This window comes from Vicugna pacos, chromosome 12, assembly GCF_048564905.1.
Source record: "Vicugna pacos chromosome 12, VicPac4, whole genome shotgun sequence".
Lineage (NCBI taxonomy): Eukaryota > Metazoa > Chordata > Mammalia > Artiodactyla > Camelidae > Vicugna > Vicugna pacos.
In genome coordinates, this window is record NC_132998.1 from 44,724,597 (window position 1) to 44,746,402 (window position 21,806).

Below are 21,806 nucleotides of genomic sequence, written 5' to 3' on the forward strand. Positions count from 1 at the left end.
TGTAGAGAAATCAGCTGAGAGCCTTATGGGGGTTCCCTTGTAGTTCACTCTTTGCTTTTCTCTTGATGCCTTTAGAATCATTTCTTTATCCTTGACTCTGGCCATCTTGATTATGATATGTCTTGGTGTGGGTCTATTTGGGTTCTTCCTGTTTGGGACCCTCTGAGCTTCCTGTACTTGTATATCTGATTCCTTCTTTAAGTTTGGGAAGTTTTCAGTCATGATTTCTTCAAAAACCTTTTCAATTCCCTTTGATCCTTCTTCTCCTTCTGGGACCCCTATTATGCGAAGATTGGGACGCTTTATATTATCCCATAGGTCCCTTATGCTATTATCGTTATTTTTTATTTGCTTATCTTGTAGTTCTTCTGAATGGGTGCTTTCTGTTGCCCTGTCTTCTAGATCACTAATTCGTTCCTCTGCATTAACTAGTCGGTTTTGCACAGCTGTTAGATCATTCCTCATCTCTGTCATTGAGTTTTCCCATTTTGCTTGGCTCTTCTTTACAGCTTCAATTTCATTTTTGACATATTTTATTTCTCTAAGCATTATCTCTTTTAATTCCTTCAGCAATTTGATGGCTCCTTTTTTGAAATCTTGATCTAGTAGGCTATCGATGTCTATTTCATTGAGCTTTCTTTCAGGGGATTCCTCTTGTTCTTTTAATTGGGAAAGGTTTCTCTGCTTCTTCATTTTGCTCATACCTCTCTGGCACTGTGGTTTATGGAGTATCAGTTGTCTATTTTGGATCTTAAGGATTTTATCTATCTAATAACTATTTAGGAATAGAACTTAGGAAAAAAAAAGAAAAAAGAAAAAAGAAAAAAAAGAGAAAAGAATAATAGAGAGAGAGAAAGAGTTTTAAAAGAAGGGAGAAAGAGGGTTTGAAAACAATGTATAATGAATAACTGAAGAGCAGGTTGAAGCAGAGTATTAATTGGGTGGAGACGTCCTTTTAAAACCTTTAAAAAAAAAGGGGGGGTGGGGAGATGAATATATGTGTTTGAAGCCTGTGTCTAATCAATAACAGGACATCAAAACCCAAGAGAAATAGAAATGAATTAAGAAGTAAAAATTAAGAGAGTAATTGAAAATAGAACAGGTAAAAACAGATTAAAAAAACAAAACAAAAACAAAAAACCAAAAAACAAAACAAAACAAAACCAAAAAAAAGGGTTTGTCGGTGTTCTCCTGGAGTGTGTGTGCTTTTAATGTGATGTCCTTCTGTCTTCGTCCTGTTTTGGAAGCTCAGCTTGTTTTCATAGGCCCTCCGGTGGCGCCCTCTTCTGTGCTGCTCCCAGCACCTGTCGGCAAGCTGATCGTGCCTCCTCCTAACACGGGGTCAGATGCAGCTCTCCTCTGCTGCGGGCGGGCGGGTCACTGCCCCCTCCGGATGCTGCAGTCAGATGTTGCAGACTGGCCAGGCAGGAGGGCGGGTCGTGCCCCTGCCCAGCACCTCGGTCAGGGGCTGTGTTCCTGCCCGACAGGCGGGGGGGCCGCTCTCCCCCTGCCTGCGCCGCCGGTAGCTCCGCTGCTCTGTGCGGCTGTGCGCTCTGCGCCGGCGCTCCGCCCCGGTCGGCGCTCCGCCCTGGTCGCGCTCTGTCCCGGTCGCGCTCCGCGGGTGGACTCGGGGAAAACCAAGGGGCAGCCTCGTCCCTGCTCCGAGCCAAGACCCAGCTGCTTGTTTGTCTTTAGCCTGTTTTTATTTCCCTAGGAATTCATCTTTTCGGTTCCTCCAAACATTCTCATATTGGTCTTCATCAGTTTTGCAAATGTATCAACACTCTCTGGTTGCAGATCAGAGGGTTAAAGATCAACTCCCTGCTAGGTAACTCTTCTCTATACACTGATTCTTTTCTCACCTTCTTCTTAATACGGTTATGTCATAGTTTTGGTTACATCATTACTGTTCACATTTAAAAACAAAGTAAGGACCTTTTCACTGCAGAGTCAAGAAGTAGTTACATACCCTTTCTCATGCAACTTTTTGATTTTCTTAGAATTAACACTTTTCTTATTTGCCTGATTTTCTGTGTTGTTATCCTTAAATTTTATCTCTGTACTTTACTGGAGCCTTTTAAAACACATCGATAGTGTTTTCCAAAATATCAACACATCAAATCACTATCAGCTTGTTGTTTTCATGGAGGCTAAACGCACAGCTGCCTTTTGGGACCTCTTTGCCCTCATCATGGGAATTCCGTTTACCTCTTTTGTTAGTTTCTCTCTTTCCTAGGGGGCACATCCTCTACTAAGTTCCTAGGAAAAGGTTAGGGTAGAGAAATTTATTTTCAGTCTTTTACACTTGATTGATATTTACATGCATCTGGATTTCCAGATTAAAAATTATTTTCCCTCAGAATGCTGAAAGCATTACCACAAATATTTTTCTACTGTCATTAAAGTCCAGTGAAAAAAATCATTTTTATGCCTTCTTGAGTCACCCGTTTTAACTTTTCAAGCATTTTTAGAATCCTTGTTCCATCCCTGATATTCTAATATGTTATAATGATGTATTTTGGCATAGATTATTTGTATTTTATGAGTCCATTTAATTAGGTAATTTGGGTACTTCAGTTCTGGATAAATTTATTAGTTAGTATTTGGGTTTTTTGATAAGCTACTTTTTAAGGATTTTTTCTATTCCCCATTTCTGGTGTTTCTTTTATCTGATGTTCAACCACTATGATCCATAATTTTTTCATCCTTTCTTCTTCTATTTTCCTTCACTTTGCTTTCTGGGAAATATTCTTAGCATGATTTTCGAGTTGTTATTTTGATTTTTTGAAATCTCAGATACACACATATACAATTATATATGTATAATTGGAGGTTTTCCCTGTACTTTGTTTCTTCATCATACCATCCTGTTCTTTCTTTAAGGATGTATTATTTTCTGTTATCTCTCTGAGGATGTTAGGTTTTGTTTAATAAATCATTTTCTGTTTTTTGTACTGTCTCCACTCTTTCATGTTTTTTCCTTACGTTTATTTTGGACTTTTTCTTTCAGACCACTACTATTGAGACCCACATAGTAACGTCAGTTTTTTAAGGAGAAACACCTATTTTGAGCAATTTGACACCCCCTTTTGTTACATATTCAGTAGGTTAACTCTGTGGCAGAGACTTTTCTCCAGAAACCAGAAGCCCCACATATCCCAGGCTCTGATCCCAGAGACCAGCCTTAGTACTGATGGCAAGCCATTCTGTCAAAGGGTTGCTAGACTTATAGAAGCACTGCAATCAGACACCTATCTGTCCAATGGAAAGTAAAAGGATCAATGGAGAGATAACAGAAACTTGCTTTCCATTTCAGGAACATGCTGGGATGAATTAATTCTTTTTTTTGTTTTTTTGTCAGAGACAAACCTAATCTCTTACCATCCAGGAAAGAGGGAAACCATTTTGGTCATACTTATGGGAACTAGGCACTTCCAGAAAGGCCTTTCCAAAGGCCATGCAATTGATCAGTGAAGGCATAATTTCCTACCTGTGCCCCAATAGAGTCAATTAGGACCTGTCCTTGCCTGCATAGTCAGTACATTGTAGAAAAAAGGAATCAGACCAGTTTTACTTAAGGAACCACAGGTAGTTTAGTGTAGTCTAGCATGAGACTATTTGGATACTAAGCCACTGATCAATAACTGTGATAACTTTAAAAAACATCAGTTTTCCCATCTATAAAATGAGGATAATAATACTAGTTTATAGGATTGTCATGAGGGTTAAATAAGAACCTACTTAGAGTTTCTTACAGAGTGCCTGGTCCATCACAAAAGTACAATTACTGAGTCTTATTATACATACTAGAGCCTAGGAATGGAGGAGAGGAGTGATTCTAAGTTAAGCAGAGAATCTGTCACTTAACTTGTACTTCAGTTCGGTCCCAGAGGACTCAAGCTATCATAAAGGTGGCTCTAGGTCAAGTAAGCAGTGCTTGGAGGTTATGAAGCAATAGAAGACTGGCCGAGTGTTTTCCTCAGTGATTAGCAATGCTTCGGATGAGACAGGATTTAGCGTTATGAGTTTTCTAGACATAGGCACTGAGAGCCACTGTTGAGGCAGAAGCAGGCAGCAGCAGTAGAGATTTCTTCACTCTTGACAGTAACAGGAGATGTCACCACAATGTGTCAGAGCCGAAAGGGAGAAAAATCTAAAATTCTTCAGGCTTGCTAAGAGGACTAGTCCATGGAGCATAGAAGAGCTATCCCATGGGGATTCTAAGCTCTATATGAGAGGCATGTTAATGCTAGTGGTGGTGGTGGTGACAGTGGGGGTTATTATAATCTAGAAGGACAGGTTTGCGTGCAGGCAGGAAAACACTGTGGTTCTTTGTGATCCTGTTTTTTTGTTTCATTTTGATTTTTGTTTCTTTCACTCCCACGATGAGGTGATTTGGTTTATGAGGATTATAATTAAAGTATATTGTTGCTGCTACTCAAAGTCAGTTTGGAGGAACTCAGCTGATATTTCTTTCTTTCTCTCAAGTATTCCACAATCTCTGTAAGGCATTTCTGAAGTCGTCTTTGTCTCTGGTGTGAATTGCCTCATTTTCAAAGACCTCAGATCCCCATGTCTTCGTGCATTATGTCCATAGACCTTTGGAATTTGTTATGAGGTCAATACAGATATTTGAAAGTCAAATATTATGTAAAGATGCAGGAAGGTGTAACTTGTGCTGTTTTGTCTAAGGGGTCCAGGACCTTGGTTTCTGGCCCAGTGGTTTGATATGCTAAGCTTGAACTTCTATCCCTCCTCTAATATTGCTCAACTTGTACATTCTTACTGTCCAAGAAATGGTTACATGTTTGGCAACTATTTTCTTTTCTTCTTCACTAAAATAAAAAATAACTATTTCACAGAAGGGGAGGGTGTATAGCTCAGTGGTAGAGTGCGTGCTTAATATGCATGAGGTTCAATTCCCCATACATCCATTAAAAAAAACAAAACCAAAACTAATTACCTCTTCCCCCCACCCAGTTTTTTTTTAAAAGCCAAAAGAAAAAAAAAACTATTTCACAAGAGAATTTTGATAATATAATGATGGCATAAAAATGTAAGAATCATGTTAAATTTTCACTTTTATATTTTCTTTCTAACCAATTATTACCACTTACTACCAATTTGTTGTCTATTACTACCAATTCTAATTTTGCAATAGAGTTCAGTTTTTTCCTGCTACCATAACCTTTGCTGTATTCAGATTCTTTTGCATTATTGCAGCAAAGTCCTCAGGTGTCTCCTTGCTCCCAGTGTCTCCCTTTTTCAGTCTCTACCACACAGTCGTCAAGTAGCATTCCTACTAAAGCTAATCAACATTTAACATTTATAGTGTCATACAGAACAGAGTCCAAATACTTTAGTGTGTCATTTAAAACCCTTAGCAAGTGGAACTCAATGGGACTTCTTGTGTTTGTTTTCCACCTTAACGGAGACACTGGGGATTGAACCCAGGACCTCGTGCATGCCAAGCATGTGCTCTACCACTGAGCTATACCTACCCCCACCAGATTGGACTTTTAAATATAGTTTCTCACATTCATCTTTCCTTTTTTTCTCCTTCACTTGCTAATAACTTTTCAGATTACCACCGAAACATAGTGAAAATAATTTACTCTCTTGGACTACAGGATCTTTGATATATGTGTTAATAATCTATGTATCTTTCAAGGATGAGCTCAGATGATCTGCCTTGTGAGAATTAGTCTCCCCTGCAGCTATGCTGTATTTCCTATGCCACAGGATGCCATGTTTTAGATGTTATGGGTTAGAGTTGTGCCGGCTGGTTCTCCTACCTGTTTCACTGGAAAGTGAATCTCTTGAGGGCAGGGACAATATTTTTTGTATCTCATACAGCCCACCACGTCTAGCAGAATAGTTTAAAAAATCTCACAGTAAATGCTTATTGAGTTAAATTAATTGTATTGATTTGAGTCACTTTTCCATCTTAGGTTTCCCAAAAGACATCGTAATATTTTTAAGTTCATAAGAAATGCAATTTACAAAGGCATTTCTCATCACCTTTGCTACATTCACTCTCTAAAGATGAAGTTCTGCAAAGCAAGCTACAATTCTAAAGTCATGGAACGACCACTGAACAGGATTAATTCAGAAATTTTATAATCCAAAATTTGAAATAGCATAGACTTAATTATGCAACAAAAATGTGTTGAGAACTTCGTGTGTATAAAGAATGCCTTGAATCTGTAAGAATCTGTAAATTTGCTATCACGCCTTGGATAGTGAAAAAGAAAATAGGATGGGAAAGAGGTTGCTTCTCTTATCCTATAAAAATCTAATGGTTTCTAGTTCCCTCTGCATAAAATAGCCAGAAATTATGTAGGGTGAAAAAATTCAAAATAATAATATGAGGTTCTAAGGTCAAGGCATATGTTTCTTATCAGGAAATCTCATTTGAACTCAAATGGCTTTAAAAATTCTGGTTCTAAAAGTAATGCATGCTCATTCCCAAGATTTTGGAAAACAAAGAAAAAGTATAAAAGTGACAATACAAAACACTCATTAGCCCATTGCTCAGAAATATCTGCAGCTAACATTTTGAATTTCTTTGCTGTGGATATGTGTTAACCCATTTGGGATCACAGAGTATCTGAATTCTGATATTTTTGAAATAAATTAAATTTCCCCAAAAGGAATTTTCTATGTCTTCAAAGATTTTTCAAAATTAAATAATTAACTTGATTTATTCCACACACATAGATTAAACATCTATTATATGCCAGGTGTTGTATATTTGATGCTGAAGATTCACTGTTGAAGAGGACCTGAGGTCACTGCTTTCATAGGTCTACTCGTCTGGTGGAAGAGATGGGAATTATCTGGCAATTAACTGAGGAATCTTTAGATCTTTAGTCACAGGACCTCCTTAATAGCTCTTTTTGAGAGGTGACCTCAGGGGCTTATGAAAATACAGCTGCCACCATTAATTCACTAGCAGTCTCTCAAGTTCTTTTCCTTTTATTCACACCAAGCCTCTCACAGTTTTCCGACAGTAGACACCTGGATCATAGACTGTCGGAAATTTACAGACTGGTATCTGGAGGCCATTTTACAGTTCTCTCCTACAGCTCTTTCCGGGGTGTTTTACTTGAGTTGCTGAGGGGGTTGTGCCACAGGAATTACCCCTTTTGTTCCCTCAAATAGTGTCTTCTATTTAAGTGCTGAGAAAGAGAGAGAGAGATATCTCCCGCTACTTTACCATCGCTTATCATCTAGTTTAAAGCACTTTACTCTACCTGGCATGTAGTTGATCTCCCATAGATGTGACTTCTTCAAATGCAAGTGTTACTGCATTACTGTGGTGTGTGCCAATAATAGACATAGTTGCATTTGACTTTCTCTGTAATATTCAAGCACAATCTTTTTAACTCACTGAATACATGTAGGGCTATAGGCTAGTCACAATGCTGCTTTTCTTATTTTTAATTTTTTGAGGATTCTGATGACATTTTTGCCATGTGTACCTCTACCTACGTGCTTTGAATTGGCATGTAAGAACCTATGTGCTTTGAATTAGTATTTGTTTTAGGCCTAAGGAATGTAAACTCAAAAACGAAATCAAATCAAATCTCAAAAAACTCAAAATCAAATATATACCACATATAGAAAATTAAAATGTCCAAAATAGTCCCTAGTTCTCTATATTTAACTGAATGGAAAAAAACCCACCTCTCCCATTCTTTCACTACTGAAATCACTTTCCATCCTCAGTCTAATTTTCTGACATACTTTGCCATGATTTCTCAAAAAAAAGGGACCCAAAGAGAAGGGAGTACGACTTCTTAAGCTGTCTGGCTTTGGCTCTCCTGCTTGTTCTTAAATGTGTAACAATCCAACAAGAGCCTTCATAAAAGTGTCAAATTTTTCCTTCCATGGCCTTGACCATGTAGGCACTTTGAAAACCAGGCATTCCGAAGACCAGGTGAAGAATCTGGTCTTTACCATATTCCTTTCCTGGGGCACTTACTTTTTCATTCCAGACTGATATCTGCCCCCTGGGCTGCTTTAGCATTATAGGAGGTTTCTCTCTTTCAGTACTTTCTCATGGTATATAGTTTCCTATTGCTGCTACAAAAAATTACCACCATTTAGTGGCTTAAACAACACAGATTTATTCTGCAGGATAGACGTTCCATGCTGATCTCACTGGGTGAAAATCAGTGTCTACAGAGTTATGTTCCTTTCCAGAGGTTCTAGGATAAATCTGTTTCCTGGTCCTTTCCAGCTTCTAAAAGCTGCCCCAAATTTTTGGATTGAGGCCTTCTCCTCCATCTTTGAATCTCTTCATACCTTTTTTCTGTAGTTACTTCTGACTGACGCTCCTTTTTTGCCTTCTTCTTCTACTTTCAAGGTCCCCTGTGATTACATTGGGTTTACTTGGGTAATCCAGGATAATCTCCCTATTTTAAGGTCAGTGTATTAGCAATCTTCATTCATTTCCAACCTTAATTCCTCTTGCCATGTGACCTAATAGAGTCACAGGTTCTGGGATTAGGACATGGATGTTTTTGGGGAGTCATTATTCTGTTACCATAATTGGGTATTGTAATCATGTATTTACTTGTCTCTATGTTTCCTGAGAACATGAAGTCTTTGGAAGTGGGGTGTGGGTTCTACTCATCCTCTCATCTCTGTCCCAAAGTACCTGGCCATAGTATTTGTCAGTAAATAGTTGCTGAGAAACACGAAGTGTTATCTTGTAAAGAAAAACAAAAGATGTAAATAAGTAAGGAGTAGCGTAAGACTCGCCAAGGGAGGTGTCAGACGTATGTCATCTTGTAACAAGTGTGACTTTATTCTAGTTTCATTTCAAATGCCTTTTTTAAAAGTTTAGATTTATAAAATAGATGAGTGGAAATTAAATGTTACAAACTCTGGGAAGCATTCCATAATGTATCATTTTAGAAAGAAAATCAATATACGCTTAGGTTATTATAACTACTAAATAGGTAATCCAACAAAAGCAATTTCCTAACCTTTAAAGAGGAGAAAAAGTGATTTAGGAAATAGATTTTATATTTTAAAGTTACTTGCTGTGGCCTTTAAGAATCTTCTCATCTGTCACTCTGCCAGGTTCAACCTTCTTACACCTGTAGATCTCAGGGAATGGGGAAAGATTTCTTCATCTTTATCTGGGGGTTTCAAAATGTATGTGCTGGAGGAAATTACAATGGTGACTTTAGCTCTCAGACTTAGTAAATCTTGAATCTGTCAAATGTGTGACTATACTTCAGAAAATTGGAAAATTCAAAAAGGAAAGATGAAAAAAATAAACTCTAGGAACACTTCAACAGTGTAATCCTGGCAAAGCTCAAAGAAAGAAGGAGGGATTCAAATTTCAATGCTTGCTTCTTCCTCAATAATAGTATTATGGAATCCACAAATTTCAACAGTTTTCTCATTACAAATGGAGGAATCAGTCATATGAGGACACCCAAAATGAGTTTCACCAAGTACTCTTCTCTGGGTTAGACCTCATTTGCTCAGGCAGAGGGGAAGAAGGGTTGAGACTGTGGCTCTAGAGCGAGACTGTGATCTACTTTTAATTCTATCATTTTCTATTTGTGTGACCTTGGGCGAACCTATTTTTATTTGTTTGTCTCAATTTCTTTATCTATAAAGCGAGGACAATAGCACCTTCCTGATAGGTTATTTTGAGGATTAAATGTGCTAATATATCTAAGGTATATAATAGTGCCTCATTCACGACATGCTCTCTGTTACTACCTGAAAGACTAGTCAAAGGAGAGGTATCAATGTGTCTGCTCTGTGTCTTACATGCAGACAAAATAGTACCATACCTCAGCGCTATAGTTCAGGCTGCTGGCTAACAGTCCACAATGCAGTAATACAGCACAGTAGGATCACTCACTTACCTTCGTCATATAAAGGGGTTTTACAGTATAATCCTTTATTTACCCTAAAACATTCCTTTTTGTAATACAATAGATTGGTACCAAATAATTCCATGCACACACAGACTAAACTCACTAATGCCAAATATGAACCTAAATTAAAATTTAATATGCTTGCCTTATTCAAAAAATTTCCTTTGATTTAAAAGAGATGCAAAAAGAATTGCTAGTTACATGACATCTGGCTAGAAGCGCCCAGTGCAACTTTTCCCTACCTCTCTATAAAAACTTATACAGACAGAAATGAAAAATGAAAATTTTCAATACTGCAAACAAAAACCATAGCCAAATGACAGCCTCTAGATATCCTGAGGTAGATGAAGTAAGTTGAGCAAAAATTATTAGTTTCACTTTTTCACAAGCACAAGAAAAAAATGAGAAAAAGGATTATAGGTACTTTGCATAAACATGCCCATACAAGTATTTCATGTACATATTTACATATAAATGTACAAATATACACATATGATAACAGATGCATACAACAGGTGGCTTTTAAAGAGCATTTGGAAAACCAGAACAATTTATTTTGCTCAATCCCAAATAACATATGAAAAATTCAGTACTGCATTTGCCATTCATAGTTTTGCGGCTGAGAATTTTTAGTTGCAATTTCTAAATAGTTGCTTCCAATTGTTCAGTGGGTGGTGTTTAAGTGTTTAACTACAAGCTTTCCAATCAACTCAACAAGCAATCAATTTGTGACCCTATAGCTTAGCATAGAGCTTGCCACAGTGTAGATATTTAATTAATGTTTCCTGCTATGAAAGCCAAAAATCTAAGTTCTCCCTCAATTAAACGAAAAAGGTAAGTATAAGGAGTTTTATAATCTTATTCAAGAATTCCAAGATAATTTGACTTTAAAATATGACACATCTCAAGACTCCTTACTAGAGGTATCTAGACTAAAATACAGCAGAATAAATAAATATAGAAAAATATTCAGAATTTTCTTAATAATTATGTCATTATGGTGAATTATCAGAGTCATATTGCTAGATTTGTAAAAACCACACTTGTAACTTTTTGAAATGATATCAGAACTAGGTAATTTATACAAATTTACTAAAATTTCTAAAAAATATGCAATATGAAAGTTATGTTTTTAATTAGTCTTATAATCTAGGATGAATTCATGAACGCACAATTGCCATGACCAACTCATTTGAATTCTGGCAATTTTGGGCTCCTCCTTTCCTACTCTTCCTTTAGTGTATCCATTATGTTTTACTCACCTTTTTGTTGTTTCCTGCCTTAATCCTATCATTCTAGTCCAGGGTCTTCAAACCTGAATTCTAATATCATTTGATCAACACTTCAAGATCACAATATTTCATTTCTTCCTACTTACAGCTGACAAACTAATCTTTGTAATACTGTTTCTTTATTTTACTTTTATATTTGAAAGTCTTCCAGGGTTTCCTTTGTTTACCAAATAAAGTTCAAAGTCCTTGGTGACCTTTAAGTTCCTTGGTGACCTTTAAGATCCCTGTGATTTGGAACCAACAGATCTTTAATTCTTATTCTCACCAAACCTCCAGGCCACTAGGTTTGGTTTTCTCTCTGGTTTCCTAAATATGTCTCACTTGTGCTATGTTTCTTGCTTTCCTCTTCTTTACTCAATTTGAATCCTACTCATTTTCCAACTGGACTCAAGTCAAATAGTTAATTTACACTGCTACTTTTAACTCCTCTATTTCATTAACATTTTCAGTAGACACTGTCAGTGCACCACATATATCTCCTCTGAGCTTATTATTTCAATACATGCCTACAGCATCCTAGTCCAAGAACCTTCAGTTCTTTGCCAGGGGTCTCTCTCTCAGTTCACACAGGGCAGAAATGAAGTCCTGGAGGAGGTGGTGGTTACCATTCCCAGAACCCACCCTTAGCCAATGTTGGATGGCAATTGGAGGATAAAGACTATGTTTTTCTCATCTCTCAGACGGAATAATTCTGAGTTGTAGTCTATCCTCCCTTAGAGTTCCCCAGTTGATTACAGTGGTAACTGGCCATGGGAACCCACTGGATAACATACCCTTTATTGGTGTCCCTTTTTTCCCCATTTCATGTCTCTACCTCCTTACCAGTGCTTCTTGTGATCACCCCTCAAAGGCACTATTTACTCTCAAATCCTTGTCTAGATGGGGGAACTCTAACCAAGAACACACTCCAGAATAGTAGGTTCCTCTTTTCCTCCAGACTGCTGCATTGTTTACTTCTTGTATCAACCATTTAGCATGTAATTCTTTTCATGAACAACATTTACCATCTATTCATCTTTCACTGTTCTAGGCACTAGGGATATGATTATGAGCAAGGCCGGGGAAAATTCCTCCCTCCTTATATTTTCTAGTGGGAGGAGACAGGGATGCAAGCTAATAAATGACAATCAAATATCATCATATACTCTCATACATTGGCATACTGCATTATATGCTGCCTGGTATTGAGCTGATTTGTTACAACCCTGATCAAAGCACTGCACGGTAGAATAAGTACTAGTCCATCTGGATTCTCCCTCATTGAGAGCCAATGACTCATATCATGCTTTCCTCACTTTGAGAGGCCACTTGCCAATCTATTTGGTTTGTTTATTCTGCTAGGGTCTTTCTTTTTTACAGCTAATATCTTGTTGTCTTTCAGACAAGCTTTTAATTCAAGACAGGTTAATAAGGCTAGTACTCTAGGCCTAAATGGCTCAATCATTACAGCAATTCTAAAATATATTGAAAAGATAAAGCCACAAGCCATTAAAAGCATAATTTGTTGTTTGGAGGATAAATCACAGTGTCAGGTATACATCTCCATGGGGACAGGGCAATAATGACCCCATATAGAGCTGACCGAATTAATGCTCTCATTTCCTAGAACACGTTGGCCCTTTGGCTGATAGTTGTATGCCTTTGGTTTTACTTAAATTTCAGATTGCTATCTCTCTGATTAGATTTTTAGTTTAAGGGATCAAATAGTACTTTCATACTTTATTTTTCCACCACAATATCCAGCACAATCTCCTTTAAATAGGCCTGTTGTGGGTACTCATTATTTTTGAAAAAAATTGATAGGTAAATAATATAAAGATCTGAGACATATAATTGAATTACACTAGAAAAAAATTTAACTGATAGATCACATTCCATCTGTAGTGTATGTTAATGGAAGACATAATGTCTAATATAGTTCTTTAAAATGAATATTATTTATTTTCTCATTCTGACCTCACCTATTTTCAAATGATTTAGACATGAAATACACAGTTTTAAATTATGTTAAATTCAATAGCAGAATAAAAAAGGAAGAGAAACAAGCTTAGAGAAGCATAAGGAGTTTATGTCCCCAGATTTCTCAGATGACCTCATTACTACTGCTGGGCACACAATTTGGCTTAATTTCCTGGCAGCTAAGGCAAAAAAAGAAACATACTGAGCTAAGTAATATTCACATCTAATATAAAAAGCATAAAAATTCCTCTGCAGAGGCAAATTATTTCTTGGAAATAAATTTAGTGAGACATATAACATGGAGATTTATGTAAAACAGACAGGCTGTCTGTTATACAGTTGATAGTGTTTTCATCTTTGTTTCTACCAAAGGAATAAAAACACTGTCCAAATAAAAGAGTTTTTGTTTGACCTCTTATAAAGGTTGAAGGCAGAGCATTAAATCAGAGAAAGGAATAGCAAATAACTCAGTGAAGACATTTCTAGGGGACTCTAAGCTATTAGGGTTCAAGTGCTTTATGTGACCCATGTCTAATTTATTACTGAGCTAGAATTTACCAAAGCCAGATGAATGGATACTTACCATCTCATGAAACTGTCATTCTCATATATCTGTATTTTAAGGTAGTCTTTAACAAGTGCCCTTGACAACTTCAGCCATCAGATGTGAAGGGGCAAAGCTGTCATTCTTCTATGATTTTAAAACCTGAATTAATATTCTTATCTGAACAGCCAGCTCATTTTGTCATGAATATGGGTAAGAGTCCTAATTTTTCTCTGCAAAAGAACTCTGCATATTGTCATTGACTCTCAAGAGTTCCTAATCACATAACATGGAAGAAAATTTGGACTGGAAACGTTGAGGGAGTGTATTATTGACTGACTTCATAATTCCAAGAACTTAAGAGTGGCCTCTTTAGAACAATCTGATTTCAAAAGAACTGCCTCTGGACTCAAATCTGCCAACTTTCTACCTAGCATAATCTACCTTTGGGTTGTTGAATGAATGAATTTTATCTTTGCTTATTTGATTCTATACTCCTATTTGCCATTTCATTTTTTTGTATAGAGAAAACTAATGAATAAAAAAAGTTTAAATTATTCTCAATTTAAACATTCATTTATCAAACATTTACTAAGCAACCAATGTTGAGAACACACCAACAAACTAGATAATCCAGTTGCTGTGTTCACAGAGATAAACTCAAACAGGGAAAATACATACTGAACAGTAACTATACTTACATGATGTCAGCTGTCTAGAGAAATCCTTTTCATATATAACCTGAAGTTTATAAATAAAATATTAAAAAATATAAGCCAGAGGGAGATTTACCATAACGTTTACTGAAGCTTAAGTTTCAAGGCCCCTTCTAACGCTGGGGAAATTTGTATTTATTCTTTGCTATTCTTTTTCTTAACAAATCTCCTCCAAATTATACAATGTTCAGGTCCTACAAAAGTGCTCCTTCCCTGTATGTAGTCACAGATGAGTGAATGAGAACATAAAAGAAACATCTCAGAGGTAACATACATGGAAAAGCAGTCAATCCAGAAAGGTAAATACAACGAAAACAGAATTTATCCTGGAAACATCTATGCATCCTCTCTGGCCTTGGTGGGCAGAGACATAGCACAGTTTGGATGGGAAATAAATAGGGAAAATCCCTTCACAAAGTCAGGATCCCTGAAGGTGATATACTTTCATTGCATAAACCCAAAACAAATGAACAAACAAGCAAAAACCCCCAAATCAAAAACATACTACATAAAGGTGCACTGATGATAACTGCCTGTTTGGATTTTGTTCTGGTGGAGTGGAAAAAAGTACTTCTTAAGAATTCCTAACCACAAGTCTGACCTCAGGAGGATTTGGGGCTATAATTATATTTATTCATTAACCCCATGCTTATAATTTAGTTAAGCTAGTACAAATTCTGTTCACCCACTGAGCAGTTCTTTCTTGGGCTCTTTCTTTACCATATGTTGTTAGAAGAAGTGAATAAACAATTTCAACATTCAGCTTGGAAATTGATCAGCCTAAGTCATCAAGTTCATTAGGAATTTTTATACTTTAAAATTACCGTGGACACAAATGAACTTATTTACAAAACAGAAACAGACTCACAGACACAGAAAACAAACTTATAGTTACCAGGAGGGGAAGCAACAGATAAACAGATAAAACAGATGAACAACAAGGTCATTCTGTATGGCACAGGGAACTGTATTCAATATCTTATAATAGCCTATAATGAAAAAGAATATGAAAAGGCATATATGTATGTATGTATAAATGAATCACTATACTGTACACCAGTAATAAAGAGAATATTGTAAATCAACTATATTGCAATAAAAAAAGTTACCATGGATAACAAATTAATCAGTTGCTTTGATACTACAAAAATACAGCCCACCATGCTTTCAGTCTCTAGCATTGGATTTCTATGGCTCATTCAACTACACCATTTCTTTGCTGCCTTTACAGCCTATTCCCACTGCCCAGTCTCAAAAGAAATGCCATATGTTCCAAGTTTTGACCCCCTACATCCTGTACTAAATTCTCTATCAGTAATCTACTGAGGCAAATAAATAATTTCATAACTTGATGGCTTAATATAGCAATTTAACCATTCTTCATGATTCTGTGGTTTGAGTGGGTTGTTCTTCTGCTGGTTTCCTTGTGGTTTGACTCATGTTAAGTGCACTCACCTCGAGAACTGACTAGAGGCTGGTGTGTCTCATAAGAGAGATAACCATTCCAAGAGAGGAAGCTCTATGCATAGGTACAACATCTCTGCTTGTGTCACATTTGCTGATGTTGGCCAAAGAAGTCAGATGGCTAAGCCCAGAGTCAATGTGGGAAGGGACCACACAAGATTATGAATATTGGAAAGTGTGATTCACTGGGAGTGGTTATGTAACCATCTACCACAATGAGATAGAAGCTGAGTGGCTGCTTTTATATGGCTACACAGACAGATAGCTTCCACTTCTTAAAATTATTCCTAGTTAGAGGATGTAAGGTTAATCAAAATAAGAGATTTGGTAAATATTTGGATCCATTATATCTGATAAATTGTAAACATTTTAGTATCAATTAATCTTCTTTGGAGAATTTTATCAATAGTATGTGACTGGTAAAATAGTCTACAGTGGCTGATTCCCATAACACAAACTCTTGAATTTATCAAGCTTTTTTTTTACAGTGGAATAAGATTTTTTTGGTCACTTATTTGAGCTTCATTCCACTTAGTATGTTGTAAAATGAGAATGTGAAGCTTCTGTTATTATTTCCTATGCAGTGGCCATGCTGAGACAGTGTCTTTCACAAACGAAGTTTGTTTTTCCAACAACGTATCCACAGTATCTCATAATATATTCTGACATCACTAAGTCTTTGATGCCCTTAACAGGTTTTCCTCATCTCTGTCTTTCTTTGTTTTTTTTTTTCTTTTCAATTTTTAATCCTTTTTCTTTCCATAGTAGCACGCATTTACATATGGGAACAATATTGTTTATAACAGCAATAATGATCAGACAGGCTAATTCTCTTGTTTCCCAGAAAATAAAAGTTGTCAGTGATTTCAAATTTTCTACTGTTAATAGTATGCACATAAAGAAAAAGTTCAAAAGACAAACTATGAAAAAAGTGATCTCAAATCTCCTTGGCATTTTTAACTCTTTTCCCAGAAATTTTACCACTCAATTACATTTGTGATGGCAATTAGAATGAGTAAGGCTAATAATTAAAATTAGATAAAGGCCAAAATGCTTAATTTCAGCATGGTCAAATATGTTAATTTCCAAGATGGATAATCATAAAAGATAACATTTAAGAGCTTACCATGTGCCAGGTACTATATTTAGTGCTTTATGTGTATTATTTTATTTGATTCTTTAAAAACATGCCTATGAGTTATCATTTATAGGATTTTTCTTTTTTACTTTTTCAAAATTGAATACAGTTGATTTTAACATTTTATTAGTTTCAAGTGTAGAACACATTTGATATTTTTATAGCTTATACTCCATTTAAAGTTACTATAATTTTTATATACACAAATTTATATAAAAATAATTATATTCCTGTATCTTATTTTTTTATACCTACTAGTTTGTACCTCTTTTATTTTTTCCCCTACCTTGTTCCTCCCCTCTCCCCCCTGGCAACCACTAGTTTGTTCTCTGTATCTATGAGTCTGTTTCTGTATTGTTATATTCATTTGTTTTATTTTTTAGATTCCACATGTAAGTGAAAATATACAGTATTTATCTTTGTCTGACTTACTCCACCAAGCATAATGGCCTCCAGGACCATTCATGTTGTTGCAAATGGCAAAATTTCATTCTTTATTATGGCTGAGGAATAGCCTTGCTGAACTCATTTATTAGTTCTAATAATTTTTTTGATAGAAACTTCAGGGTTTTCTATACATAGTATCATGTCATCTGCAAATACTGACAATTTTACATTTCCCCTTCCAACTTGGATGCCTTTTATTTCTTTTTCTTGGCTGACTGCTGCGGCTAGGACTTCCAATACTGTGTCAAATATTTCTATTTGAAATACTGGTGAGAGTGGGCATTTCTGTCCTTTCCCTGATTTTAGAGGGAAAGCTTACAGTTTTCACCACTAAGTATAATGTTAGCTATGAGTTTGTCATAAATGACCTTTATTATGTTGAGATGTGTTCCCTCTACACCAATTTTTTTTGAAAGTTCTTATTTTCCTGCATCTATTGAGATGATCATGTGATTTTTATCCTATAGGTCTTTTTTAAAGACTATGCAAACCCAGGCTTATTAGTTAGAGTAAATACAATATGGAAGGCCACCGCTGGTGAGTGGTAGTGACCAAAATATACTGTTTTAATTTTAAGCTAATTGCCTTAACTGCTAAACTCTATTATCATGAGACCTAATTAGTAAATAGCAAATAATTTTGTTTTTCTTTTTAGAAAAGTATCTTTCAGACTTATCTAATTTAACATTATTAAATTATATCCCATTGCCTGAGTTAAGTTATATGGTGATAAGTTACAGACTTCTTTGTAAGGAAAAAAAATGATTCCTATGTACAAACATTTCCTGAGTAATCTGTGCCACTATCTTTAATCCCCTTTCCATATGTTTTCCTCCTTAGAGCAAAGGTTTTAGAAAATATTAGTGAATAAAAAACAGTTGCAGTCCTTATTCTGATGGAGCTTATAGTCCAGTGGGCAGACATATAATATGCAAGCAATAATTAATACATACACAATTATAAGAATACAGTACATGCTCTGAAGCCAACTCTATGACCTGGAAATGTTCTTATCAGCTTAGGAGACTGTGATGCCAGTGGTCGGGGGCTCTCACACGGGAAGATTTTGGGGAGGCCGAAGCCAGGGGTTACCAAACATGGCTGTATAGCAAGGTCAGTTGGCTAGCTTTCAGAAAAGGAAGAGGTCTAGAGTTTCATCCCATTCAGCTAAAACAGTGTGCTCCCAGAATCCGTATTTGTATTTTTAGTAAGTCGGAAGAGTAAAAAGAGCACTGTTCAGGAAATGCCAGCATAGACAATCAACTAGGTACTACTTGCAGAGCTACTTCCTGCATAGGAGGAAGGCTTCAAGTAAGTACAGTAAAGAAAACACCTCAGAGTACACGGAGTATTCACTGAGGGCTAAACAGTACTCCAAATAAAGGCTGAAAGGAGATATAATATAAAGCTGTTAAGGTATTTACCTAGAGTGTTTGAAAGTCTGTAACTAGATTTCTGAGAGAAACTGGAAAACAAAGAAACAAACAAAATACAAATGTGAGGAAGTGAATATGCATGGAGTCCTGAGCTCTGACAGAGATAAACGAATAGAAAAACATGCCTTGCTTTAGGAGAAATGACTAGTCTGTACCAGGGCCCTATAAATAGTGGTTCTTTCTAATAATAACCCTTAAAGTACCAGTGAATTAGCTATTGTTTGTTACACCTCTATACAACATTCAGCATTTTGAAGGCACTGACTTTTTAATCTATACATTTTTTGAAGCATTTTACTCATTATCTTCATTTTTTTGGATGAACAAACTGAGGCTCGGAGAGATCAAAAAAATTTTCACAGGTCATACAACTCAATGTGGCAGAGCTAGGATTTTAATTTATCTGATTATCTATAAGAGCAGGCCTCAAGGCTTGAAGGAACTGTACTCTTTCATTGATTCTAACATGCATGTTGTCTCCACATTTTAATACCTAAAAAATTACAAGATATTTTATAATTATAATTGATAGGATTTTTTTCTTTCTTAGTAGAACATAAAATTAATGGTGGTGTTGCAATCACTGGCATTTTCAATTCAATAAAATGAGGTACAGGTAGCCAGATGCAAATATTCTCCATGCTAATCATGAATAATCTGCCTCCCTCCATGCCTGGGATCGCTGCTTTTTATTTTCTAATCACAGTCTATTTTCTTCAGGACATTTTTTCAGGATATTTTCACAAATATTTTGATACAAGCTTAATATATCTTATTGCTGACCTCAGCATTGCTGTGAGGGCTTGCTGATTACCATCAATCTACAGATATTATTTAAACTGATTCCATTATGTAAGGTGCTCAATTTTTTTTATAAGCCTACTACCACCAACTCAGTTTCCAGATAAAGAAATTGAAAATTAGAGAAAGTAAATTATTTGCCCAAAGTCAGGTAGCTAATAAGTGACAAAACTAGATTTTAATCTTTAGTTGACTAGCTCTTTGTTAGAGCCCTTTCTCATGTACAATACTACTTTCTACATCAAGATGTTGAAGCTCGTATGTATATTACACTCCCCCTCCACTCTTTAAAGAAAAGTCCTCTTTAAAACAGCATTATTTATAGATAAAGACAAGCTTATTTTAAAATTTTATGGAATTCAAAGGAACTAAAATAGCTAGAACCATTCTGAAAAACAAGAATAAAGTTGGAAGAATCCCATTACTCAATGTTAAGACTTACTATGCAGCTACAGTAATTAAGACAATGTAGTATTGGTGGAGGAATAAACTCATAGAGTAATAGAATAGAATAGAAAACATAAGTATGAGAAACTTCCTTTTGACAAAAAAGCAAAAGCATTCAAGGAAGAATAAAAAATCTTTTCAACAAATGACACTGGAACAACTGGACATCAATAGGCAGAAAAATTAAACTTGACCTAGACCTTACACTTTGTACAAAAATTAACTCAAAATGAACCATAAATCCAAATGTAAAACATAAAACTATAAAACTTGTATAAGAGAACACATCTAAGAAGTCATCACATGCTTTTCTATTACGTAGATAACCTTTGGTATTCTATTTAACTTCCCTTCTTTCTGTTACTATATATTTTTAAGTTATTTTCTTAGTAGTTGCCCTGTGGATTACAATTAACATCTTAATTTATTTCACATTAATAGCAACTTAATTTTAATACTATGCCAAAATTCTGCTCCAGAATAGTGCCTTTCCTAACCCCACTTCTCTGTGCTATTCTTGTCATACAAATTACTTTTTTATCTATAAGTCCATTAAACAAATTTTTATAATTATGGCTTTATGTTAGCTTATAAATCAGAAAGCAGAAGAAAAGAGTGCAAACAAAAATACGTATACACTCTATTTTATATTACCTATATAGTTGCCTTCAGTGGTCTTTATTTCTTCGTGTGGATTTGAGTTACTATCTACTGTCATTTGATTGTTTTTGACAAACACCCTGACAGGGCTCTTTCCACTGAGCAAGCTCAGGTAAAATACAAATGAATCCTGTAAATGGGGCTTTTCCAGGCAGATGCCAGACATGTCAAATAGTGACAATTTTCTGGTAATTAGACTTTTGAGGAAGCTTCAAACCAATGTTTCTCCACCCCCACCCCTACCCCTTCAACAGTGTCTGCTGGTCTTTTAGCTTTCATACCTAACATGGTGTGAGTCTGCTGGTTTCAAGGCTGTGGTGAAACTAAGAGGAGGATCATGGGGTTAAGATCCCATAAAACTCACTGTTCTCACTGAGATTCAGCCCTTTTTCTTGAATACATGCTCCCTGGATTATCGCAAGCCTTCTGTTCAATTTCCGGAGTGTTAACATTTAGATTCTGACAATATCTGATTTTGTTCTCACTGCTTTTATGGAATAATGACATTCTGGAAGAGCTTCTCCTGTATTCCTTTTTTTTTTTTTTTTCAATGCAACAATTGGCAAGTAATATACTTCCCTAAAAGAAATGAGTAGCTTTTGAGGAGGTGGAATGGAAGAATGGATGCTGGGAAGTCACTCAGCAAATATTCACTAACAATGAGTGGTTCCTGAGGGTTTTGGAACCTCTCTTTTAAATTTCTTTTTTTTTTTTACTGGATCTTGTTCTGTCCCTACAGGGTGAGAACAAAGAATCTGACTAATATGCTTGTTGCCTGGATATTTCGTTTAGTAAAATGACTTATGCATTAGAATCAGACAGAACTAGGTTGCAACCACAATCCCTCTACTTATTAAGTATGTGCTCTTGGGTAAGTTATTTAACCTTTATTCATTTCAGTTTTTTTGATCTGAAAATTGAAGATATTCTGAGAAATGATAGACACTAAAAATGTTGGCAATTCGAAGCAATCATTCAATTTAAGAATATCTTT

General features: G+C 35.9%; 1 non-coding gene across 1 annotated transcript; it reads right to left on the reverse strand.

Annotated features, from left to right (window-relative positions):
* Positions 1 to 5,429: 5,429 nt before the first annotated feature.
* TRNAA-GGC (transfer RNA alanine (anticodon GGC)) lies at positions 5,430 to 5,502 on the reverse strand. Its single transcript has one exon. It is a non-coding gene; the product is annotated as a tRNA-Ala (tRNA).
* Positions 5,503 to 21,806: the final 16,304 nt, after the last annotated feature.